The sequence below is a fragment of the Anser cygnoides genome, chromosome 3 (assembly GCF_040182565.1).
Source record: "Anser cygnoides isolate HZ-2024a breed goose chromosome 3, Taihu_goose_T2T_genome, whole genome shotgun sequence".
Taxonomy (NCBI): Eukaryota; Metazoa; Chordata; class Aves; order Anseriformes; family Anatidae; genus Anser; species Anser cygnoides.
This window is the reverse complement of record NC_089875.1, coordinates 107773749-107790823: the sequence shown is the minus strand read 5'-3', so window position 1 is coordinate 107790823 and position 17075 is coordinate 107773749. Positions and strand designations below refer to the sequence as shown.

At 37.5% G+C, this 17075-nt stretch overlaps 1 protein-coding gene across 4 annotated transcripts in view; it reads right to left on the bottom strand.

Annotated features, from left to right (window-relative positions):
- GREB1 (growth regulating estrogen receptor binding 1) overlaps positions 1-14692 on the bottom strand; it is a 96505-nt gene extending 81813 nt beyond the window's left edge. For 2 of the 4 annotated variants that reach the window (XM_013172634.3, XM_066994940.1), the window contains exon 1: positions 14407-14681. The gene's annotated coding sequence lies outside the window, so the exon portion shown is untranslated. Of the gene's footprint in view, positions 1-14406 lie in introns of all 4 variants that reach the window. The other 2 variants (XM_013172640.3, XM_013172639.3) reach the window with 2 other exon arrangements.
- Positions 14693-17075: the final 2383 nt, after the last annotated feature.

Here is a 17075-nt window from a genome sequence, read left to right as displayed (position 1 = left end):
CTAAAAAATGGATCATGAATCTTACCCTCATGAATTTAAATATTTATTATTTTACTGGTACCTATTTATTCTACTATTTGCTAAAACAAAGTATCTCAAGACAACCTCAGATCAGAGCTTCACCACAGACAGTATACTACACATACATATCATGAGGCAGATTTTTGTCTAAACTTCAGTGGTAGCAACCAACCTCACGGCAAATGGCTAGACCCATTCCGCCAGCATGACTGCTCTGTTCAGTCTGTTCTCCAGGGAACCCAGTAGTGAGGGTCTCATGGGCTACATGAATTACTCTGGCAACCAGCTCCCTAATGGCCCTTTACCCATCAGCCTTTAGACATTGAAAATGCAGCCATCATATGACCAAAATAAAATTGCTCCCCAGCAGAGGACAGTGCACATCTGATGTTGCAATGGATGTGTGTTTATGCAGTAGGTTGTGTAATGGGGACAACTTGTACAACCAGGCTATACTCATGCAATACATGCCTATGGGGATGACAGCAGATTGGTCCCATGATGGGTACATTTCTTTTCACAGGAGGGTCAGTCTTCCTTACAGGCTTCAGCAGGGCACTGTCCTGCCCCCTCAACACAAGTGTCTTACAAAGTCCTCCCCATAGGACCCCCCTTTTTTAAGCCTGACTTTAGAAAGGGGTTGTCATTGCATTACAACACAGAGCAAGCTTCATCTCCACTATGAGCAACTGTGCAAAACAAAATGTAAAAACAAACTTAATTTTAAAAGTTTCCAGTCTAAGGAGAAACTTTTAAGCAGGATGGTTCTCACAAAACAATTTCTACTTCTTGTATATATTCATTTATTTATTTTTAATACATTTTTAAATAGTGGTCTGGAAGGAACGTTCATAAATTTGCATAGCAGAAAGTTCTGAATGAGTGTCCAGTACAGATAAATAAAGAGGCAATTCTGTAAACATCAAAGATGGTCTGACTTCTCTCTTTAAGAGAGAAATTTCATTTTTCTCTTGTTTCCTTGACTTCTCCTTTCTTATCCTTATTTATAAATTATGCATTCATGACATAACTGAATATGCCTTATGCTAGCAAACAGTGACCTATTCATTAGCTAAGTCTATTAGCTAAACCACTGCTGAAATATGATGCTCGAAGACATGAATCACTTTTGATGACAACTTTAACTCATCTATTTACCCATAGGATCACAATTTAACTACAGAATCAGGATTTCACTTCTGCCGACACTCCCATTTTTACGTTGCTTTTGTCATTCTCCATGTATTTGAACTATACTCTTCAATAAAGTTAGGGACAGAGATATTTGCAAAATCAGGATATAAGTCTGATCAGAAAAATAGTGCAGGTGTAGTAATAAAAAGGATAAAATAGTATAGGAGATGCAATGTTTTATTCTCTGTGTTTTTCTAAAAGTAATATTATATTATATATTAAATTATAAAATATATTAGCTATAGACTATAGTATCAATGTTCAAGATCCACATTTGGAAGTGAGAAGGACTTTGAACTCTCACTGTAGTGATGTGGATGAATACAAACATCTAGCCTCCCTGCAATCACTGAGGCATGCTAGCAAAATATCTAGCTCTTCGTCTTCTTTACTAGATGAGGGTATGGGAAAGTAAGTAATGGTGAATCATCTAGCAGCCCAAAATAACAGTTTTCGAGTGCAGTATCCATCCAAATAAATAATGATTATCTCAGTACATATGTTACCTACCATTGTTTCAAGTTTAGCTCTCTAACCTGCAACAGTGATATTTCACACGTTCTTCTAGCTAAAGTTAACTCATTCATTTTTATCAAAGTTTTGTCTGTAAACCTAATTTACATTAGAATTAAATACAGTACAGAAACACATTCTCATTAAACAGTTTAATTTCAGACTTTTGAAAACATGTTGCACTTACATTTTTAGCTATATTTAAAGATGTTACACAACTATTTGCTGACAAATCCCAGCTCCATTTTTTTTTTTTTAAGAAAGTGTCATTGATTCAACCATAGATTTGTTTCATTTTTAATATCTACATTGCCATTTGGCTTGAGTTCCTGATATTGAGATCACATAGTCTTCTTAAAACAATAATGCAATTCTGTATATTGGCCTAATTTATTAGTAAAGATTTAAAGTATATTCTAATTAATAATATGCTATTAGCAAAATGTGGGCAGCATCGAATCCTTAAAGCTGTTTTTATTAAACATTCCTAGAGACTGATCCATAACCAGAAATGCTAGTGTGTTAGCCCTCAGACCTGCCAAGACTCATCTTTTTACATTGTTCTACTAAGTTCAAGAATGACAGTAGCATTACATAATGACATAGGCACTATCATTTCATTTGAATCAAAAAAAAATAAACCAGAGTTAGATTCACAGGTATCAGAAGTACAGGTTCATTTCTAGTCTGACTTCCCCTCTGTTGCTACCTCCCTTAGTCTAACGAGTTCTCACATGGCTCAGGCCCCAGATTATTGCCCTGGTTTTTCACCACTAAACCCTGCAGTAGCCAGTATCTCTTTGCAAAAGTGGGGTTTTAAAGAGTTCCAACCTTTAAAAAGAAATGTAAAAAAGAACAAAGAAAAATGCGGTTTGCTTTTGCACATGGGCAAAATAGAAAATATTCATAATAGATTTTTTTTCTTCCTCATAACATTTTCAGAATATATTTTTGTCTTGAATTCAGCACAAACGAACAGCAAACAGCTGTTATTCCTTCAATAGCAGGCAATACAGGAGCTGAAAAATATTAGGTGCAGGCTTTGCTTTGGTACTGTAACTTTCATTCATTGATGAGGAAAGCACATCCTTCTTGAAAATGATGGCATCACTCTTCCAGGCATCAGTCAATTTTTAAGCACATATTGCACAAAATATCAGTTCATTTATGACTATTTTTATTTGTCTGTTTTCTCAGAACAGTTCTCCATAATATGCCAAAGCAAGCAGAAATTGAATTCTTAAAGGAATATGGCCTCACAGCATGTTGAGTACGAAAAGAAAAAAAAACACATTAAAATCAAATCTTGGATGTGCAATATATAATTTATAGGCTTGACTAATCTGCACTTTTTAAAACTAACAGATTGTTTTACTGGTTGCTGCAAATGTTATTGATCTGCTTTCTTGCTGAATTAATAGCAGTAGCATAGGACAACTCGCTTTCTCAGCTTTCCCAATGTTTTCCTGAAAAGAGGCCCATTACATGGCAGGGGGCAAAGGACGGGCCTAGATAACACTGTTTAGACATTTCTTTGATGTCCACAGGCATCATCCTCGACAACTGACCACCAGAGACAAAAGAGCACTCTTCGACTGCTGGAAATCCCAGCCATTCTTCTCACCACCTTTTGATATCCCAAGGTTTCTATACCCTGACCTCTGCACCCTGACACAAAGATCTTATTCGAAGGATGGTCAGCCATGTCAAAAAATCTTTCCAAATTTAGCCAAGAAACTCAGAATTTCTTTTGCTTTTCATAATTGCTTTGTGTCCTAATGTACCAGTGGGGACGCTAAGAAGATTTTACAAAAACCGGGGAATGAAAATGCCAACAAGAAAAAATTGCTTCAATTTTCTGATTTGGAAACCACTCTCAAACACCTACTTTATTTCACAAGCCATTCCATCTAAAGTTTTTTGATGACACCTCACTGTGCACTCACACCCACAGTATTTCTACCTACTCACTGTTATACAAAGTCCACTTTTAACAGACAGATATATGAGCTTGCTAATGTAACTTCACTCAAAAAATGCACACATTTTAAATTCTGTGCATACCTTAGGGATTGATATCGATTTGTATTTTTTTGTTTATATTTTCAGAAAAAAAAATATCATTTTAATGGCTTTCAAAATATTTTCTTCCCTAAATGGTGTGATTGATAAGCGTATCATTTTCCCAATGCCTTCCAAAATTTTTAGAGAAAAATTTTCCACAAAACAATCTGAGATGATTGTCAGTACTTTTAATCAAGCAGTTGAATTTTTCCTCTTTCTGAGGAACTAAAATTGAACAAAATGATCAAATAAAAGTGCTCGATATGTAGCCAAGACACTGGGAGTCCCCTAAAATCCTAACAACACAATACATTATTCCCTGCACCATTTAAACATTTTCTGCACAAGCTCAGCCAGGAAAACACCTCGAGAAACACCCCTCTCCCCCTGATTACTATGGGAAATCCTGCTGTCCACTCTAGATGGGTACATAAAATCACACATGTAAGTAATAACTTTAAAAATATAACTTATTGATGATCAATACATATATATTCTAGGCACTTTTGTAATCTGACAATCATCTTTGCAACACATTCCTAAAATGTCATCCTGCCATGAAGTTACATTGGCAGGAATGGGACAAAATTTGATGGATTTCTCAATTTATATTATTCTAAACTTACTTTAATTTAAAAATCTGTGACCAAGTGGTAAGCTGGTTTGTATTGATTTTTTTTTCCAAACTGACGTTGATAAAATTTTTTCCTACACTGACAATATTTCTCTCAATTTTTAAGTCAATGACATTATCAGCAATAACACAACATGCAAAGCACACGTCAACATTTTAAAATAAAGTAATACATAATTTATAATGCAAACACTTGGATTCACAATGCTTGTTTTAAAGACAGTTCTAAATCACCTAATACAATCTACTCAACTCAACCAACATTTACTTGCTTAAATTTAGTTATCTAAAACAAGAAAATTCAGTTCACAAAAGGAATAGAGTGCTATTAGAATTATCAAGAGTCTTGCCACTTTTAGAAACTCTCTTCTATATTAGATCACTACCATAAAAATGAAGGCAAATACAAGCAAATAGTAGAAGGTTAAAAAAAATAATAATGTTTTAGAATTCAGAAGGTGCACAGACAAAATTCTGATGGTGGCCATGCAAAGGTTATTAGAATTGAACCTATTGGTTTCAGTGGGTTTTGAACCAAACCAGAGCATTTTTGCAGTTGTTTTAAAATAAGTAATTATTATTTACAAAAAAAAAAATTGCATGTCTTCAGATGGAATGGAAGATTCTGAATCAGTACAGAGCCCCTAGAGCAGACCCAGCATGAATATAAAACAGATATTTAAGATATTTAAAAAAAAACCAAAAAACCTCTACTGAGGTACAAGTCTGTAAATATTTTCATTTAACTGAATCCTGTCCATAGACAGGACAAACAACATGCAAACATACAAGCTATATACCAGCCTAAGGCTATATAGATATAGCAACATGAAAAGACTAAACATTCAGTGATGCAAATCCAATGCACATAAGGCCATAGACAAATCTGGGAGTGTTCCCGAAAAGATTACAATAATTTTTATAGAGGCTCATTACTGCTCTGGTAGAAATTATTGTCCTGCCAGCTTTACACACTCAGTTGCTCCTGTGAGCAAGCCCTGTCCATCTTTAGTCAAAAAAAATTCAAGTGTTAAGATCATAGATCTTCATCACCCCCATTCATCTTAAGAGAAACAGATTAGGAATTGTGCACATGAGCAGCTCAGCTGGCAGAGTCGACTGTGATAACCTCTGACAGAAGTGCCATAATGAGGTACTGGGGGCAGTAACCTTTTTAACCAGCACAGTTGCAGTTGGAAGAGGATGTGTGAATAAAGCCTTCATAAAACGCATTAGATTTTCATGTGCATGTTTTTATACATGGCCCTGAATTTGGTGTACTGAATTTTATGGCTGCAGTTACACTTTATTCTGTTGTAGGTAGAAAATATAAGATCACATAGATTATTCCTTTCCAATACTGCTACTTGGTATACTTGCCAGTAATCTTTCTCCATTATGTCAGTGTTGTTATAAGTTGCCAGACTTTCATCACATAACCCAACAAACACAACTGTGTAGGCAATTTCTAACTGGATATATTCAAAGACCTACTTTAAAAAGAAAAATGTACTTCATCCTGGATCCACAGAAACACAGAGTGAAAACAACAACAAAAAGAAAAACTTAAGGCAACCTTTACCTGGAGATGAAGACCTCACTTAGAAAAACATAATTGGATTGCTCTAACATGTAGTAAGACTTAGCTTAAATTCAAGATAGCCTTTTTTCTTTGGAAAGTGAACACATTGCCAAAGAAACCAAATTACACGCAAAGCAATGCAATCTAGCAGTGAAAAGGCTATGTGAAGCCATATAGCTAATTTGAAATGGGGATAGAGTGACCCACAATGTTTTGCTTTCTTATTGCCATCGTACACAGCATTACTTCCTATCCAGATTGGCCTGTCAATGTGACCTTACACCTCTACTGCTAAAAGCCCTGGCCTAGGAAGAGATGCCTTTAAGTCAAGGGATGCAGAACCACTTGTGTCTACACTGTTCAGGTCTAGTCATTGGAAGGACCATGTTCACACCATTTGATGTTTGGCCAAAGCATCTTTGGGCCTCTATAGTGCATCTTTGGCCCTGACATAACTATTTGTGTATGCTCTTTCCCCAGCCAGTTTAATTATTGTGAAAGCTGTATTGCAGTTTTCAGCAGAGCTACATTTTTTGGCATGGAACTGGAAGCATGTCATACACGAACCAGGATGTGACATCACAGTACACTCATGCTACAAGGCCTACTGAAATAGCATTCGAAAACCATGTGGGATTAATAAAGTAATAATTGTGTTATCCATTTTGTTTAGTTGTGTATGGTAAATTCTTGGTGCAAAGTAACGCTACTACTTCTCTATTAAAGCCTCGCAGACAAAAGGTTGTAGTTATGGGTAACTATGACATAGCAGCTGATCGAGCAAGCAGCTAAACCATGGTAACTTACACACACATCCATGCCACACCTTGGTTGTTTAAACTGTGAGCTCCAGTTTACGCATATACAGCTTGTAAAAGAAACAGTCTACGATTCAACCCAGGCCCTGTGAACTTTTTTGGCAATGTTAGTACTAATGTTCACTCGTGGGCTAGAGTAGGCAAATGGAAGATACTGCAAATATTGAAGTTGTTCTAATTTATTAATGGTTTTGTTAATTTTATTGCTATTTTAGGCGGGGAGAAAAAGATTGGTCGCTTTTTCTAAGTTACAATACCATGAAATTTACAGCTGACTGTTCGCAGGTGGTCAAGATACAGTAACTTTACAGGACAAGTTCTGTTCATAAAGGAAAAACAAACAAACAAAAAACAACAGTATTTTTGAGAACGAACTTCTCAAAATCAAGAACAAGAAGACAAGCTATTTACTGCATAGCTTCTTTCCTGTATCCAGGTTTCCTCCAAAGAGTTCCGTAAGAGAGGAAGCGTAAGGTACAGTGCCTCTCCCACATGTTACATGAAAAGAAATGGACTTTCAAAGAGTCTGCTTGTCGTCAAATGCTCCTGACATTACAGATAAATGTCTAGGAATTTGAGCGTACTGAACAACACCCAGTATTTATTGATGAATTCTGAGGCCTGGTACCAAACTCAGTAAGACACAAGGATCTTACCAGTAGTTCTGTACATTATCAGAACTCAGCTGTCCAAAGCTGTCAAGAACTGTACACTCCCATCTTGGGCCTGGAGCGACAGTACACAGCATCCACCTCGGTGGTATGAATTAAAACAGAAGACTTACCAAGTTACACAATAAAATCTTTCTTGAGTTTATGCCTTGTGCCCAACATACTGAGCCTGACTTTACTACAAGATGGATACTTCCCACTTCTTTTTTCAATCTGAACAAGACCTAGACAACCATGGTTAGACCAAAATAAATTTTCAATTTATTCATAAAATCAACTTTTTAAACAAAGTTTTAAACGGCAGGATACAACACTTTCTAATATACTGAGATTATATGAGGCAATAAACTCCACAATAATACAGCAACAGTATCACAACTGTGGCAGCTTCTCCTTGGGGAGCCAAAACCACATTTCACATTGCAAATACCTACTTGCCCCTAGAGAATGGATTGCAGTATTGGTGGAAGACCAGGGCTTTCCAAATACCATTTCTCTGATTCTGCACCCAGATTTGCTTCACAGAATTCAAGGGGAATTTTGCAGGTCTTTGTATGCTCTTCTAAGTACAGAATGTGCACAGTACATCACTTTTTGCTAAGCCACCTTCTCACATGAGTAGGCCTGGTCAGTATCTCATAACTGGGTCTTGCACTTTGGTCACAACAACCCCATGCAGTGCTACAGGCTTAGGGCAGAGTGGCTCAAAAGCTGTGCAGAGGAAAAGGATCTAAGGGTGTTGGTCGATGCTCGCCTGAACATGAGCCGGCAGTGTGCCCAGGTGGCCAAGAAGGCCAATGGCATCCTGGCTTGTATTAGGAACAGAGTAGCCAGCAGGACCAGGGAGGTGATCATCCCCCTGTACTCAGCTCTGGTGAGGCCGCACCTTGAGTACCATGTTCAGTTTTGGGCCCCTCATTACAAGAAGGACATCGAGGCCCTTGAGCATGTCCAGAGAAGGGCTATGAAGCTGGTGAAGGGCCTGGAGCACAAGTCCTACGAGGAACGGCTGAGAGAACTGGGGTTGTTTAGTCTGGAGAAGAGAAGGCTCAGGGGAGACCTTATTGCTGTCTACAGCTGCCTGAAAGGAAGGTGTGGGGAGCTGGGGGTCGGCCTCTTCTCACAGATAACTAGTGATAGGACTAGAGGGAATGGCCTCAAGTTGCTCCAGGGAAGGTTCAGGTTGGAAATTAAGAGAAATTTCTTCTCAGAAAGAGTGGTTAGACATTGGAAAGGGTTGCCCAGGGAGGTGATGGAGCCACTGTCCCTGGGGGTGTTCAAGGAAAGGCTGGACGTGGTGTTTAGGGACATGGTTTAGTGGGTGACATTGGTAGTGGGGTGATGGTTGGACCAGATGATGTCGGAGGTCTTTTCCAACCTTGATGATTCTACGATAACCCCACCATGCTGGGTCATGGGATTTGAGCATTGCTGCTGCCTAGGAAACACTTGGTCTAAATCCCCTTCTAAATGGGGACCTTACCATGAGGCAGAGTACCAACTACAGTGACATTACCCTCCTGCTTTTCCTGCCAGCATCAGATGCACTTCAAAGCAGGAGACAAATTACAATGCTGTGCTATAAACGTGTAAAATGCTAGTATCTTGGCTGGGGAGCTGGACACCAGTTCAAACGACTCTTTTCTTTTTAAGGCCTTTTTGCCTCATGGACCTTCTGAGCAGCAGAGACATAATTACCACTGGTTTGAACCGTGCTCTCCTTTACACAAAAGATGACAAATGACAAAAAATGTGGAAGAATAGGAGAACAAGGCGGGAATAATGAAGTGTATAGCAAACACCTGTTGATAAAAGATTTTCAGCTGAATAAAATGGTAAAACTGAAAACTACTTATTAAAGTAAGTCTGAACTGGCAAGTGAAAAAATGCATTTCTTCCTCTTAAGGGAGTGACGAGTGACTTTTTCAGGGATGGCAGGAAAGACTGAGCAAAATCAACATCTATATGTCTGTGCATATCTCCACAGCATATTCATGCATGGGTTTTGAACAGTTAGGGCACAAACCATTTATAGTTCCATCTGTGCAAAACACCACTGAGATCTGGCTCACTCACTTAACCAGAGTCACATTGCAGTCAAGCAAGTCACAAATGTTTTCTTTAAAAACAAATGCACTTACATCATAAATCAACCATTTCATTACCTCTGGGGTGAAAATAATGAAAACAGCTGTCAAATGAGGATGAAATGATCTTTGGAAGTTTTCATTAACTTCACAATCATTCTTGTGTCTGAAAATAATTTTATTGTTGTTATTACAAGTAACATCCCCAATTATTGCACCAGTAATAGCTATGGTTTAATCCACTGTTCTTTGTGTATTGTTTGACCAGTTTGTGTATGAGGTATTACTTTACAAATTTAATCTTAAATTCATAGGGAAACTGGGAAGGCATGGAGATTAAGAAAATGTGAAAATGTGGTTCCAAATCAGAAAAGACTATAATAAACATCTAGTTGATAGAAGCAGTGACAGTGATTTAAACCTGTCTATAAACCCATTTGAGTCTTCTTGGAACTGATACATATAGCCCACAGATTAGGACCTGTATAATAAAATCATAATAGAAGTGCAAACATAATTCTCAGAAGTGCAAACATAATTCAAACATAATCAAATTTCAAAGCACTTTATCATGACACTAAAATTTCACCAGACAGGATCAGATCATTATTTTGATTTTACATAAATGTTTATCCTCAGACAGAAAAGTGGCGGAAATAAAAACCTATAAATGAAAAACCTTATGAAAAACCTTTTCATAAAAACAGAAGACCTAGCCCCACAATTTCCTACTATGGAGCTCTAAAAACTAAGAGAGCTAGGCATACAAGGATACATTTTGCAGGAAACCATTTAAAACAACACAACAAGCGTTAACATAAAAAGAGTCAATAAGCAAAGCATCAGGATGAATTCTCATACCTATGTCTTTGATGACAATTCTTTGTTAGTACTGATTATTTTTATGACTGTGATGTAAATATACTTTCTACAGATAAATTTTAATTTCTGTTTACTGCAAATTTATGTAAAACATGCCTCCAACATCATTACAGATTGCTTTTAGTACATAAAATACTGCTATGCTGTTTAGCTCAAAAAAGGATATTTTCTTCATGCAGTATTCAATCAGTATTTCTTTTAACAGCATTTTTTCTAAGATAGACGATGTCTAAATGGCAATTTTCCTTTCCTGTTTCCTCAGAAATATACCACTGCTCATGTTACTTCTTAAACTCTCTTTATTCCTCACATAAACATTTAAGCATGAAATGCAACACATGGATAATGGCAAATTAAGGCAAACTGAAAATCAAACTAGAGTTCTTCGGAATCCTTAGGTGTAATTATGTAGGGACAGCAACAAATCTCTACGACATGAGCATAAGTGACATATTTAAATTTCCTTAGTAAATAACAGAATCTCCTTCCACAGTCTGTCTAACAGACATTTTGAAGAGTTAGACTTGCAGCTGACTGAATCACTAACCACAGTCTAAGTGGAAAAAAGCAAAGAATTTCAGCTGAAGTCAAATATGTAATGCTTTCCCTGTGCATGTATGTAATACATGAATGCATTCACATATTTGTGTAAGTAGGGATGTTTGTGCGTATATTTTGGTGGCTGTTAGTTACAAGGGCCTTTTATGCCCCTTCATGGTGTCTTTTATTCACATGAAATAAACCCAAGGTTGTGCCTGATCTCAGATGAGAGTAAATGCTTTATTTTGTGTGAGGGTGGAAAAGGAGTGACACATCACTTATCATTCACCATGCAGACTTTGTATTCATTAGAAGAGCCACAATCAATAAGAACCAAAGGCAATTTTTCCCTAAAGATAATTATGCCTAGCATCACTAGAGTGCTTAGGAGTCTGATAGGCTTTCATTTATTGACACAGATCACCTTTGAAAGTTTACAACTTCCTAATAAAAATTTGGCCCTACCTAAGGAGTGCTACAAAATGTTTCTGTTTTATTTTGTTCTACAAAATTACACAGGTCTTCTTGTGGTTACTTTCAACCTCTGTAAATTGCATAAGATTCAAATGAGAAACTTATTTGCAGAGCAACTGCAAATGTCAAACTGACCGCCACAGCAATCTCTTCTACTTTTTTTTGAGGGAGGGCAGCCGGCTGTATTTGAAAGGGAAACTTTGGAAGCCATTAGTTTCTTATACAGAACATGTTCTTTAACAAGAAAAATAGAATTCAAACTGTTGTTTTTGATTTGCTATTTCACATTAGAAAACTCTTCCCTTAACTTTGTGCATATTATTCGTAGCATTACCGACGTTATAAAAAAACTCATTTAAGAGATTCTGAACTCTCATATCCAACAACAGACTCCCTTAACAGAAGCCATTAAATATAGACATAAACAGACAATAGGTCTAAAACATAAGTTAGATGACAATTTCTGTAAAACTATAAGGTCACAACACATTACAGACATTTGTAATACAAAATAAATGAAAGATTGCTTCAAAACATTGTGTCTAACAAATATTCACAAAGCAAAGATGATCAGGGCATAAGTGAAATTCCATCCCCAAATCTCTCTGTTCTGTGCCTGTGCTTATAACATCTTCTGTCAGAGGCTAATCTCACGTGACAAGCCTGATCCAAAGCCATTTGAAGTCACTGGAATGTCTCTTCCTGACTTCAGGGAGCTTTGCATCCAGCCCATATAAACTTCAAGAACAATACATTTCATAGAAGGTTGTCTTAAGAGCACAATAACTAACTATTGTTTAAGTGGAAAAGAATATTAGCTTCAAATGAAATTTACCTGCTGTGGTAGGTTCGTGTTAGGTTCTTACTGTTAGATGTTTTGTTATTGTTTTTTATGCGCATACCACAGATAAACCTTTCCAAAGTGAGAACATTCCATTTCCTAAATAGAAGCCAAAGAAAATCAACAGTAGTCAAATACCCCATCCCACCCCATCCCCCGCCAGGAGTAAAGCAATTTTGTACGTAGTAAGTTTAGTTTTTCTCAAGAAGTAAAAGATCACTTTCAAGGCCTCAAATTAAAGGTTTTCTTAGATGTATGTACATCAAGAACAAGACAGAACATGAGGTTTCAAAAATACACTAGGCATTCCTCTACCTAGCAAACCAAAAGATAGATTTAATAAACAAAGAAAACAAACAGAAAGTTGTGTAAGCAAGTAGCAGGCTGACAGGGAAAGAGGTTATTTTAGGTTAGTGTTTTTGTTTTCCTTTTTTTTTTTTTTTTAATAAAAACCCTGATTTTCTAGTGAATGAAGTCAATTTCAAACCTATGGCTGACAACTACAACACCACACAAAGACCAAAGTCAGGCTGCTATTTATTGTTTAAAAGTAATAATGGAACTGTAAACCCTGAAATGGTAATTAACATAATTGCAAAAACTAGTAAAATAAAAGCCCTACTGTTGTGAAGTTTGTGGCTCTCTTCTCTAAGCAAAATCAGAAAATGATTTAGTAGAACAGTACAGAACCCAATACTGATCCCACGTACACTTGTGCCAGGAAATTTATGCTGATGAAAATTCAAATCCTAATCATGTCCATAATCACCAAGTTCCCTAAGGCAGCAGACAATGGTGCTTCTAACTTCCTCACTCACACCACAGATCGACCAACTCACTAGAACTATTTTGGTTACTTAGAGTGGAGGTAAACACAGTTAAGCATAAAAATATCAGAATGTCCACCTTTGGAGATTGATTTCAGTGTTTCATAGTGTAAAAAAATACATTAAATCCTTAAGAATCTTATTCATAAGACATACGAGACTGTTAATTTTCTTTATAGTTGGCTCAATATGTTTAGCAACAAATACTGACATTATTGCCATTACTCATTAATCATTTTCAGAAGGGTCCATGAGTTATTAGATCAAAACCAAGGTAGCTCATACCTCAAAAAGCAAAGTAAATGAGACAAAGCACAGGGGAAAAAGCAAGCAACATTTTCTCCAATATATAGATGATAGCATTTCTGCCTCTTTCATCTGTGCGTCCAGAATCAGCAACTAAAAATAAACAGTTTACTTTATAAAGACATCTATCCAAATTGCTTTTTACTCTGAGGGGATGGATCAAACATAATTATAAATTTCATTTCAGGCCAGTACAAAATTATAGGTTTTTGTGTGTGCGTGTTTTTTTTTTTTCTGAATGGAAAAAAAAAAAAGACAATTTGTCAGGTCAAACAGCATACCTTGCTTTGGTATTACAAGTATTTTGTTACAATAATACAACAGCACATTCTGTTTGACTCAACAATACACATTTCATTTAGGTGTTTTCTTTTTTCATTTGTTTGTTTCTCCTTGGTGCTATTAAGTGCATTTCTGAAATGAAATACAGTCCTAAAGTAAAAAATAAAACTTTCACATAAAAAGTCAAAACAATATGCAGGCTTAAGCTTTGCATTGAATTTACATCTTTTCTGCTGACATGCACAAATTAATGAAATGTTTTGTTCGCTCACAAACCACATTTTGCCATATATTTTGTTAAGCCTTATTTAGCCACATATTTCAGGTAACAGGCTATTTGCTCTCACGGCTCTCCAACCATATTTCCTCCTCTTCCTACACAGGCAGTTGGGACACAAACTACCCACTGCTGAATATCGCTAGCTGGTATCCTGATCCCCTCGGATCTGGTCTGCGCCCCTGTTACTCTATTCTTGTTGCTCACTGCTACTGCTAACACTTCCTGAGCCTTCTGGGGACCTGGGCTTCCAGTTACACCCCCCCCCCCCCCCCCCCCCCCCCAACTGCCTCTCAGCATTCCCAGGTGCTGATAATCTTTTCTCTGTATTGTTGCTGCTCCTTCTCTTTATTTCAGCAGATGCTCCAGCTTTGCAAGTTGCAAGGATCTTACCTCTGAGACCCTCTTTGTTGCTCTGTCTGTGACCACGCTGGAAGCAGGCAGTGATGGATATTAGGGAAGCATGAGCCTCCCCTGGCTGTTTAGCAGCGTGGTCTGCAAAGAAAGATAGAGATGCTGCTCTCTCCTCCTCCCCCCTCGCTGTCCCAGCTTCCTCCTCCCTCCTCCCTCCTTCCCATCCACAAACTCTACTTCTGTCTGTGCTTCAACACAATACGCTACCTCTCAGCACCAGCTACCTAAGGTCAAGAATACAAACCCTTCGCCCTCCCCCCTGCCTTTTCCTCTCCACTCTCATGCATCCTCACCCCTGCTTCCCACTGAATATGGTATCTTCCCAACTAGACGTGCCTTATTTGGCTCCAGGGTCTAAAGCACAGACAATTTCAGCGGCCCTAGGGGAAAAAAAAAAAATAGAGTTATAAAACAGAAGATGCACAGCAAAGACCAAGGATATGAAGGGAAAGAGGAAATCTCCTGGAGAAACTGGAAACTTTGGGGGTTTATTTGTGTGTGTAAGAAATCTAGTCACAGTAGCCAAAGCCTGCTACTTGGAGATTAATTTTTAAAATCTATACAGATTAAAGAAGAGTGCCTTGGATTGTTAGTTATCTCCCAAATCCAGTTAATCCACTGTTTAAGCTCTTTGTTTCCTTATCTTTATTATAAACAGCTTTTTAAAAGAAGGTTCCAAACTTTTCCCCTGCAAAGCCAGACTTAAATACCAGTATAATCTGATGATGCAATAGCTAATAATGGTGAAAACATAACCAGTGGCATTCTTTAAAGATTATGAGCTATGAAATAATCACCTTTAATCGCATGGTAAGCACAGTAATAAGCCCTCTGACTTTTCTGCTTGGATGAAATGTATTCAAGTGGTCTTTTTTCACTTTCAGTAGTTATGATGACTGGAAGCACCTTCAGGCAACCAGTCCCTGGCGTCCAAACTTCACCTAAAATTACAGCTAGCCAGCATGTTCTTCTTTCTAATTTCAGACACCTAATAAGCCAGTCCTTCAGAAGAGTTTATGCTTGTTGCAGAGACTAGAGGTAGATGATGCTGAACACTTCTAAAAGATCTTGCCTGCTAACGTTAAACTTAAAAAGTTAAGTGGACAGGATCTCCCTCTGGAGGCCTTGAGAGGCACCTGACTTGCTCTAGTGATGTAAGAGGATGTATTAGGCACTTCATGATGTCTATTTTACGGGATATCATAAAAAACAAAAACAAAACAAAACAAAAAAAACCACAGCATGCTAACTACTGCATGACTAAGGCAATACAATGAAAGTGTAGTAACTGCAAGTTATCTTGAAGCTTTACCTTTCTTAGGTAAGCTTTATCTTTCTTCTTTCTTGAAGCTTACCTTTCTTCAATGTTGGTGGCCTTATGGCAAACAGCAGGCATGATCCATCTGTCGTCAGAGTAAAGTGGTCCATGGGGCAGAGAAACTACTGCTTGCATTCCCTGGATCATCTCACAGATAAAAGAAAGCGAATTTCTAAGGAGACTCTGTGCACAACAGCAACATCCAAAACAATCTACTGATCAACCTTAGTAAAAGTCTTGATCAATGGGAGAAGAATCAGAACGTAGCCTTCATCTTCATTCAGTGCTAGGACAAGCTAAGTAATGAGTGCAACCAATACAGATTTGATCCAGTTTGAGAATGATAGTGTAATGACTGAAGTGAAAGTAACTAAGGAACTAGTCCAGTTACTCCTTCATAATCATCTCATTTTGCCCAGAAGTGATGATTTAAGAAAAAAATTTAATCGAGACTTGCCAAATCTCATATACTTATTATATGATACAGTTCAAGCAGCTTCTTCCACCTTCTCCTCTGCAATAAGACCTGTATCACAGCCAAGTGTTACATCCTCTCTCCCTCTTGAAAGCGCAGCAAATGCAGCTCTTGGCAACTTGTTTAAACATAACCGAATGCATCTGATACTTATATTCAGTGCTCAGAAATGGGCTACAGAGTTGTCCTGCAGCAAAAGGGTGTACTGTCTATATTCACACTCAAAAGCGACTTGTGCCTCTATGTGTCTCATTTAAATTAAATTAAAAAAAAAATAAAAATTAATCTAATTGCTCAAAATTAGTGCAGAGGTTTCTTATACATCAAGGCAAAGAAAAGACCTGAACTTCTGGACAACTTTTGGTAACGAGCCTGACTGCCAGCATCAAGACTTTCCTACCTGAGTTGTGGGCTGCACCTTTTAAAAACTTGTGCCATTTGCACTAAATAGGAAAACATTTCATACCGACCTTCAGTATACGCAGCACATTCCAGCAGTCTTTTCCACCCCAAAAAGGCAAGAGTACAACTCTTAAGTTCTAGCAGAAAGCTGCTCAGAACTTCATGCAGGCAATGAAGTTTTTAGACTGGAAACACTTCTTACAATCATTGGAGAAACAGTCTCTGGATAAGTATCAGCAAGCACCTCAAACTGGTGCTGTTCATGTTGCAGTTGGTAAGAGGACTAAGACAGAGCTCGCAACCTGGTTAAGTCTTTAATTTAACAACAGATAAACACAAAAAAGGGGAAAAAATTAAAGGAGTGAGAATCAAATGTCCCATTTGATATTTTGGTGGTATAAAGATCTCTATAAATCAGCTAAATGCTTTTTCTGGAGCATTCTGGAGGTGTCA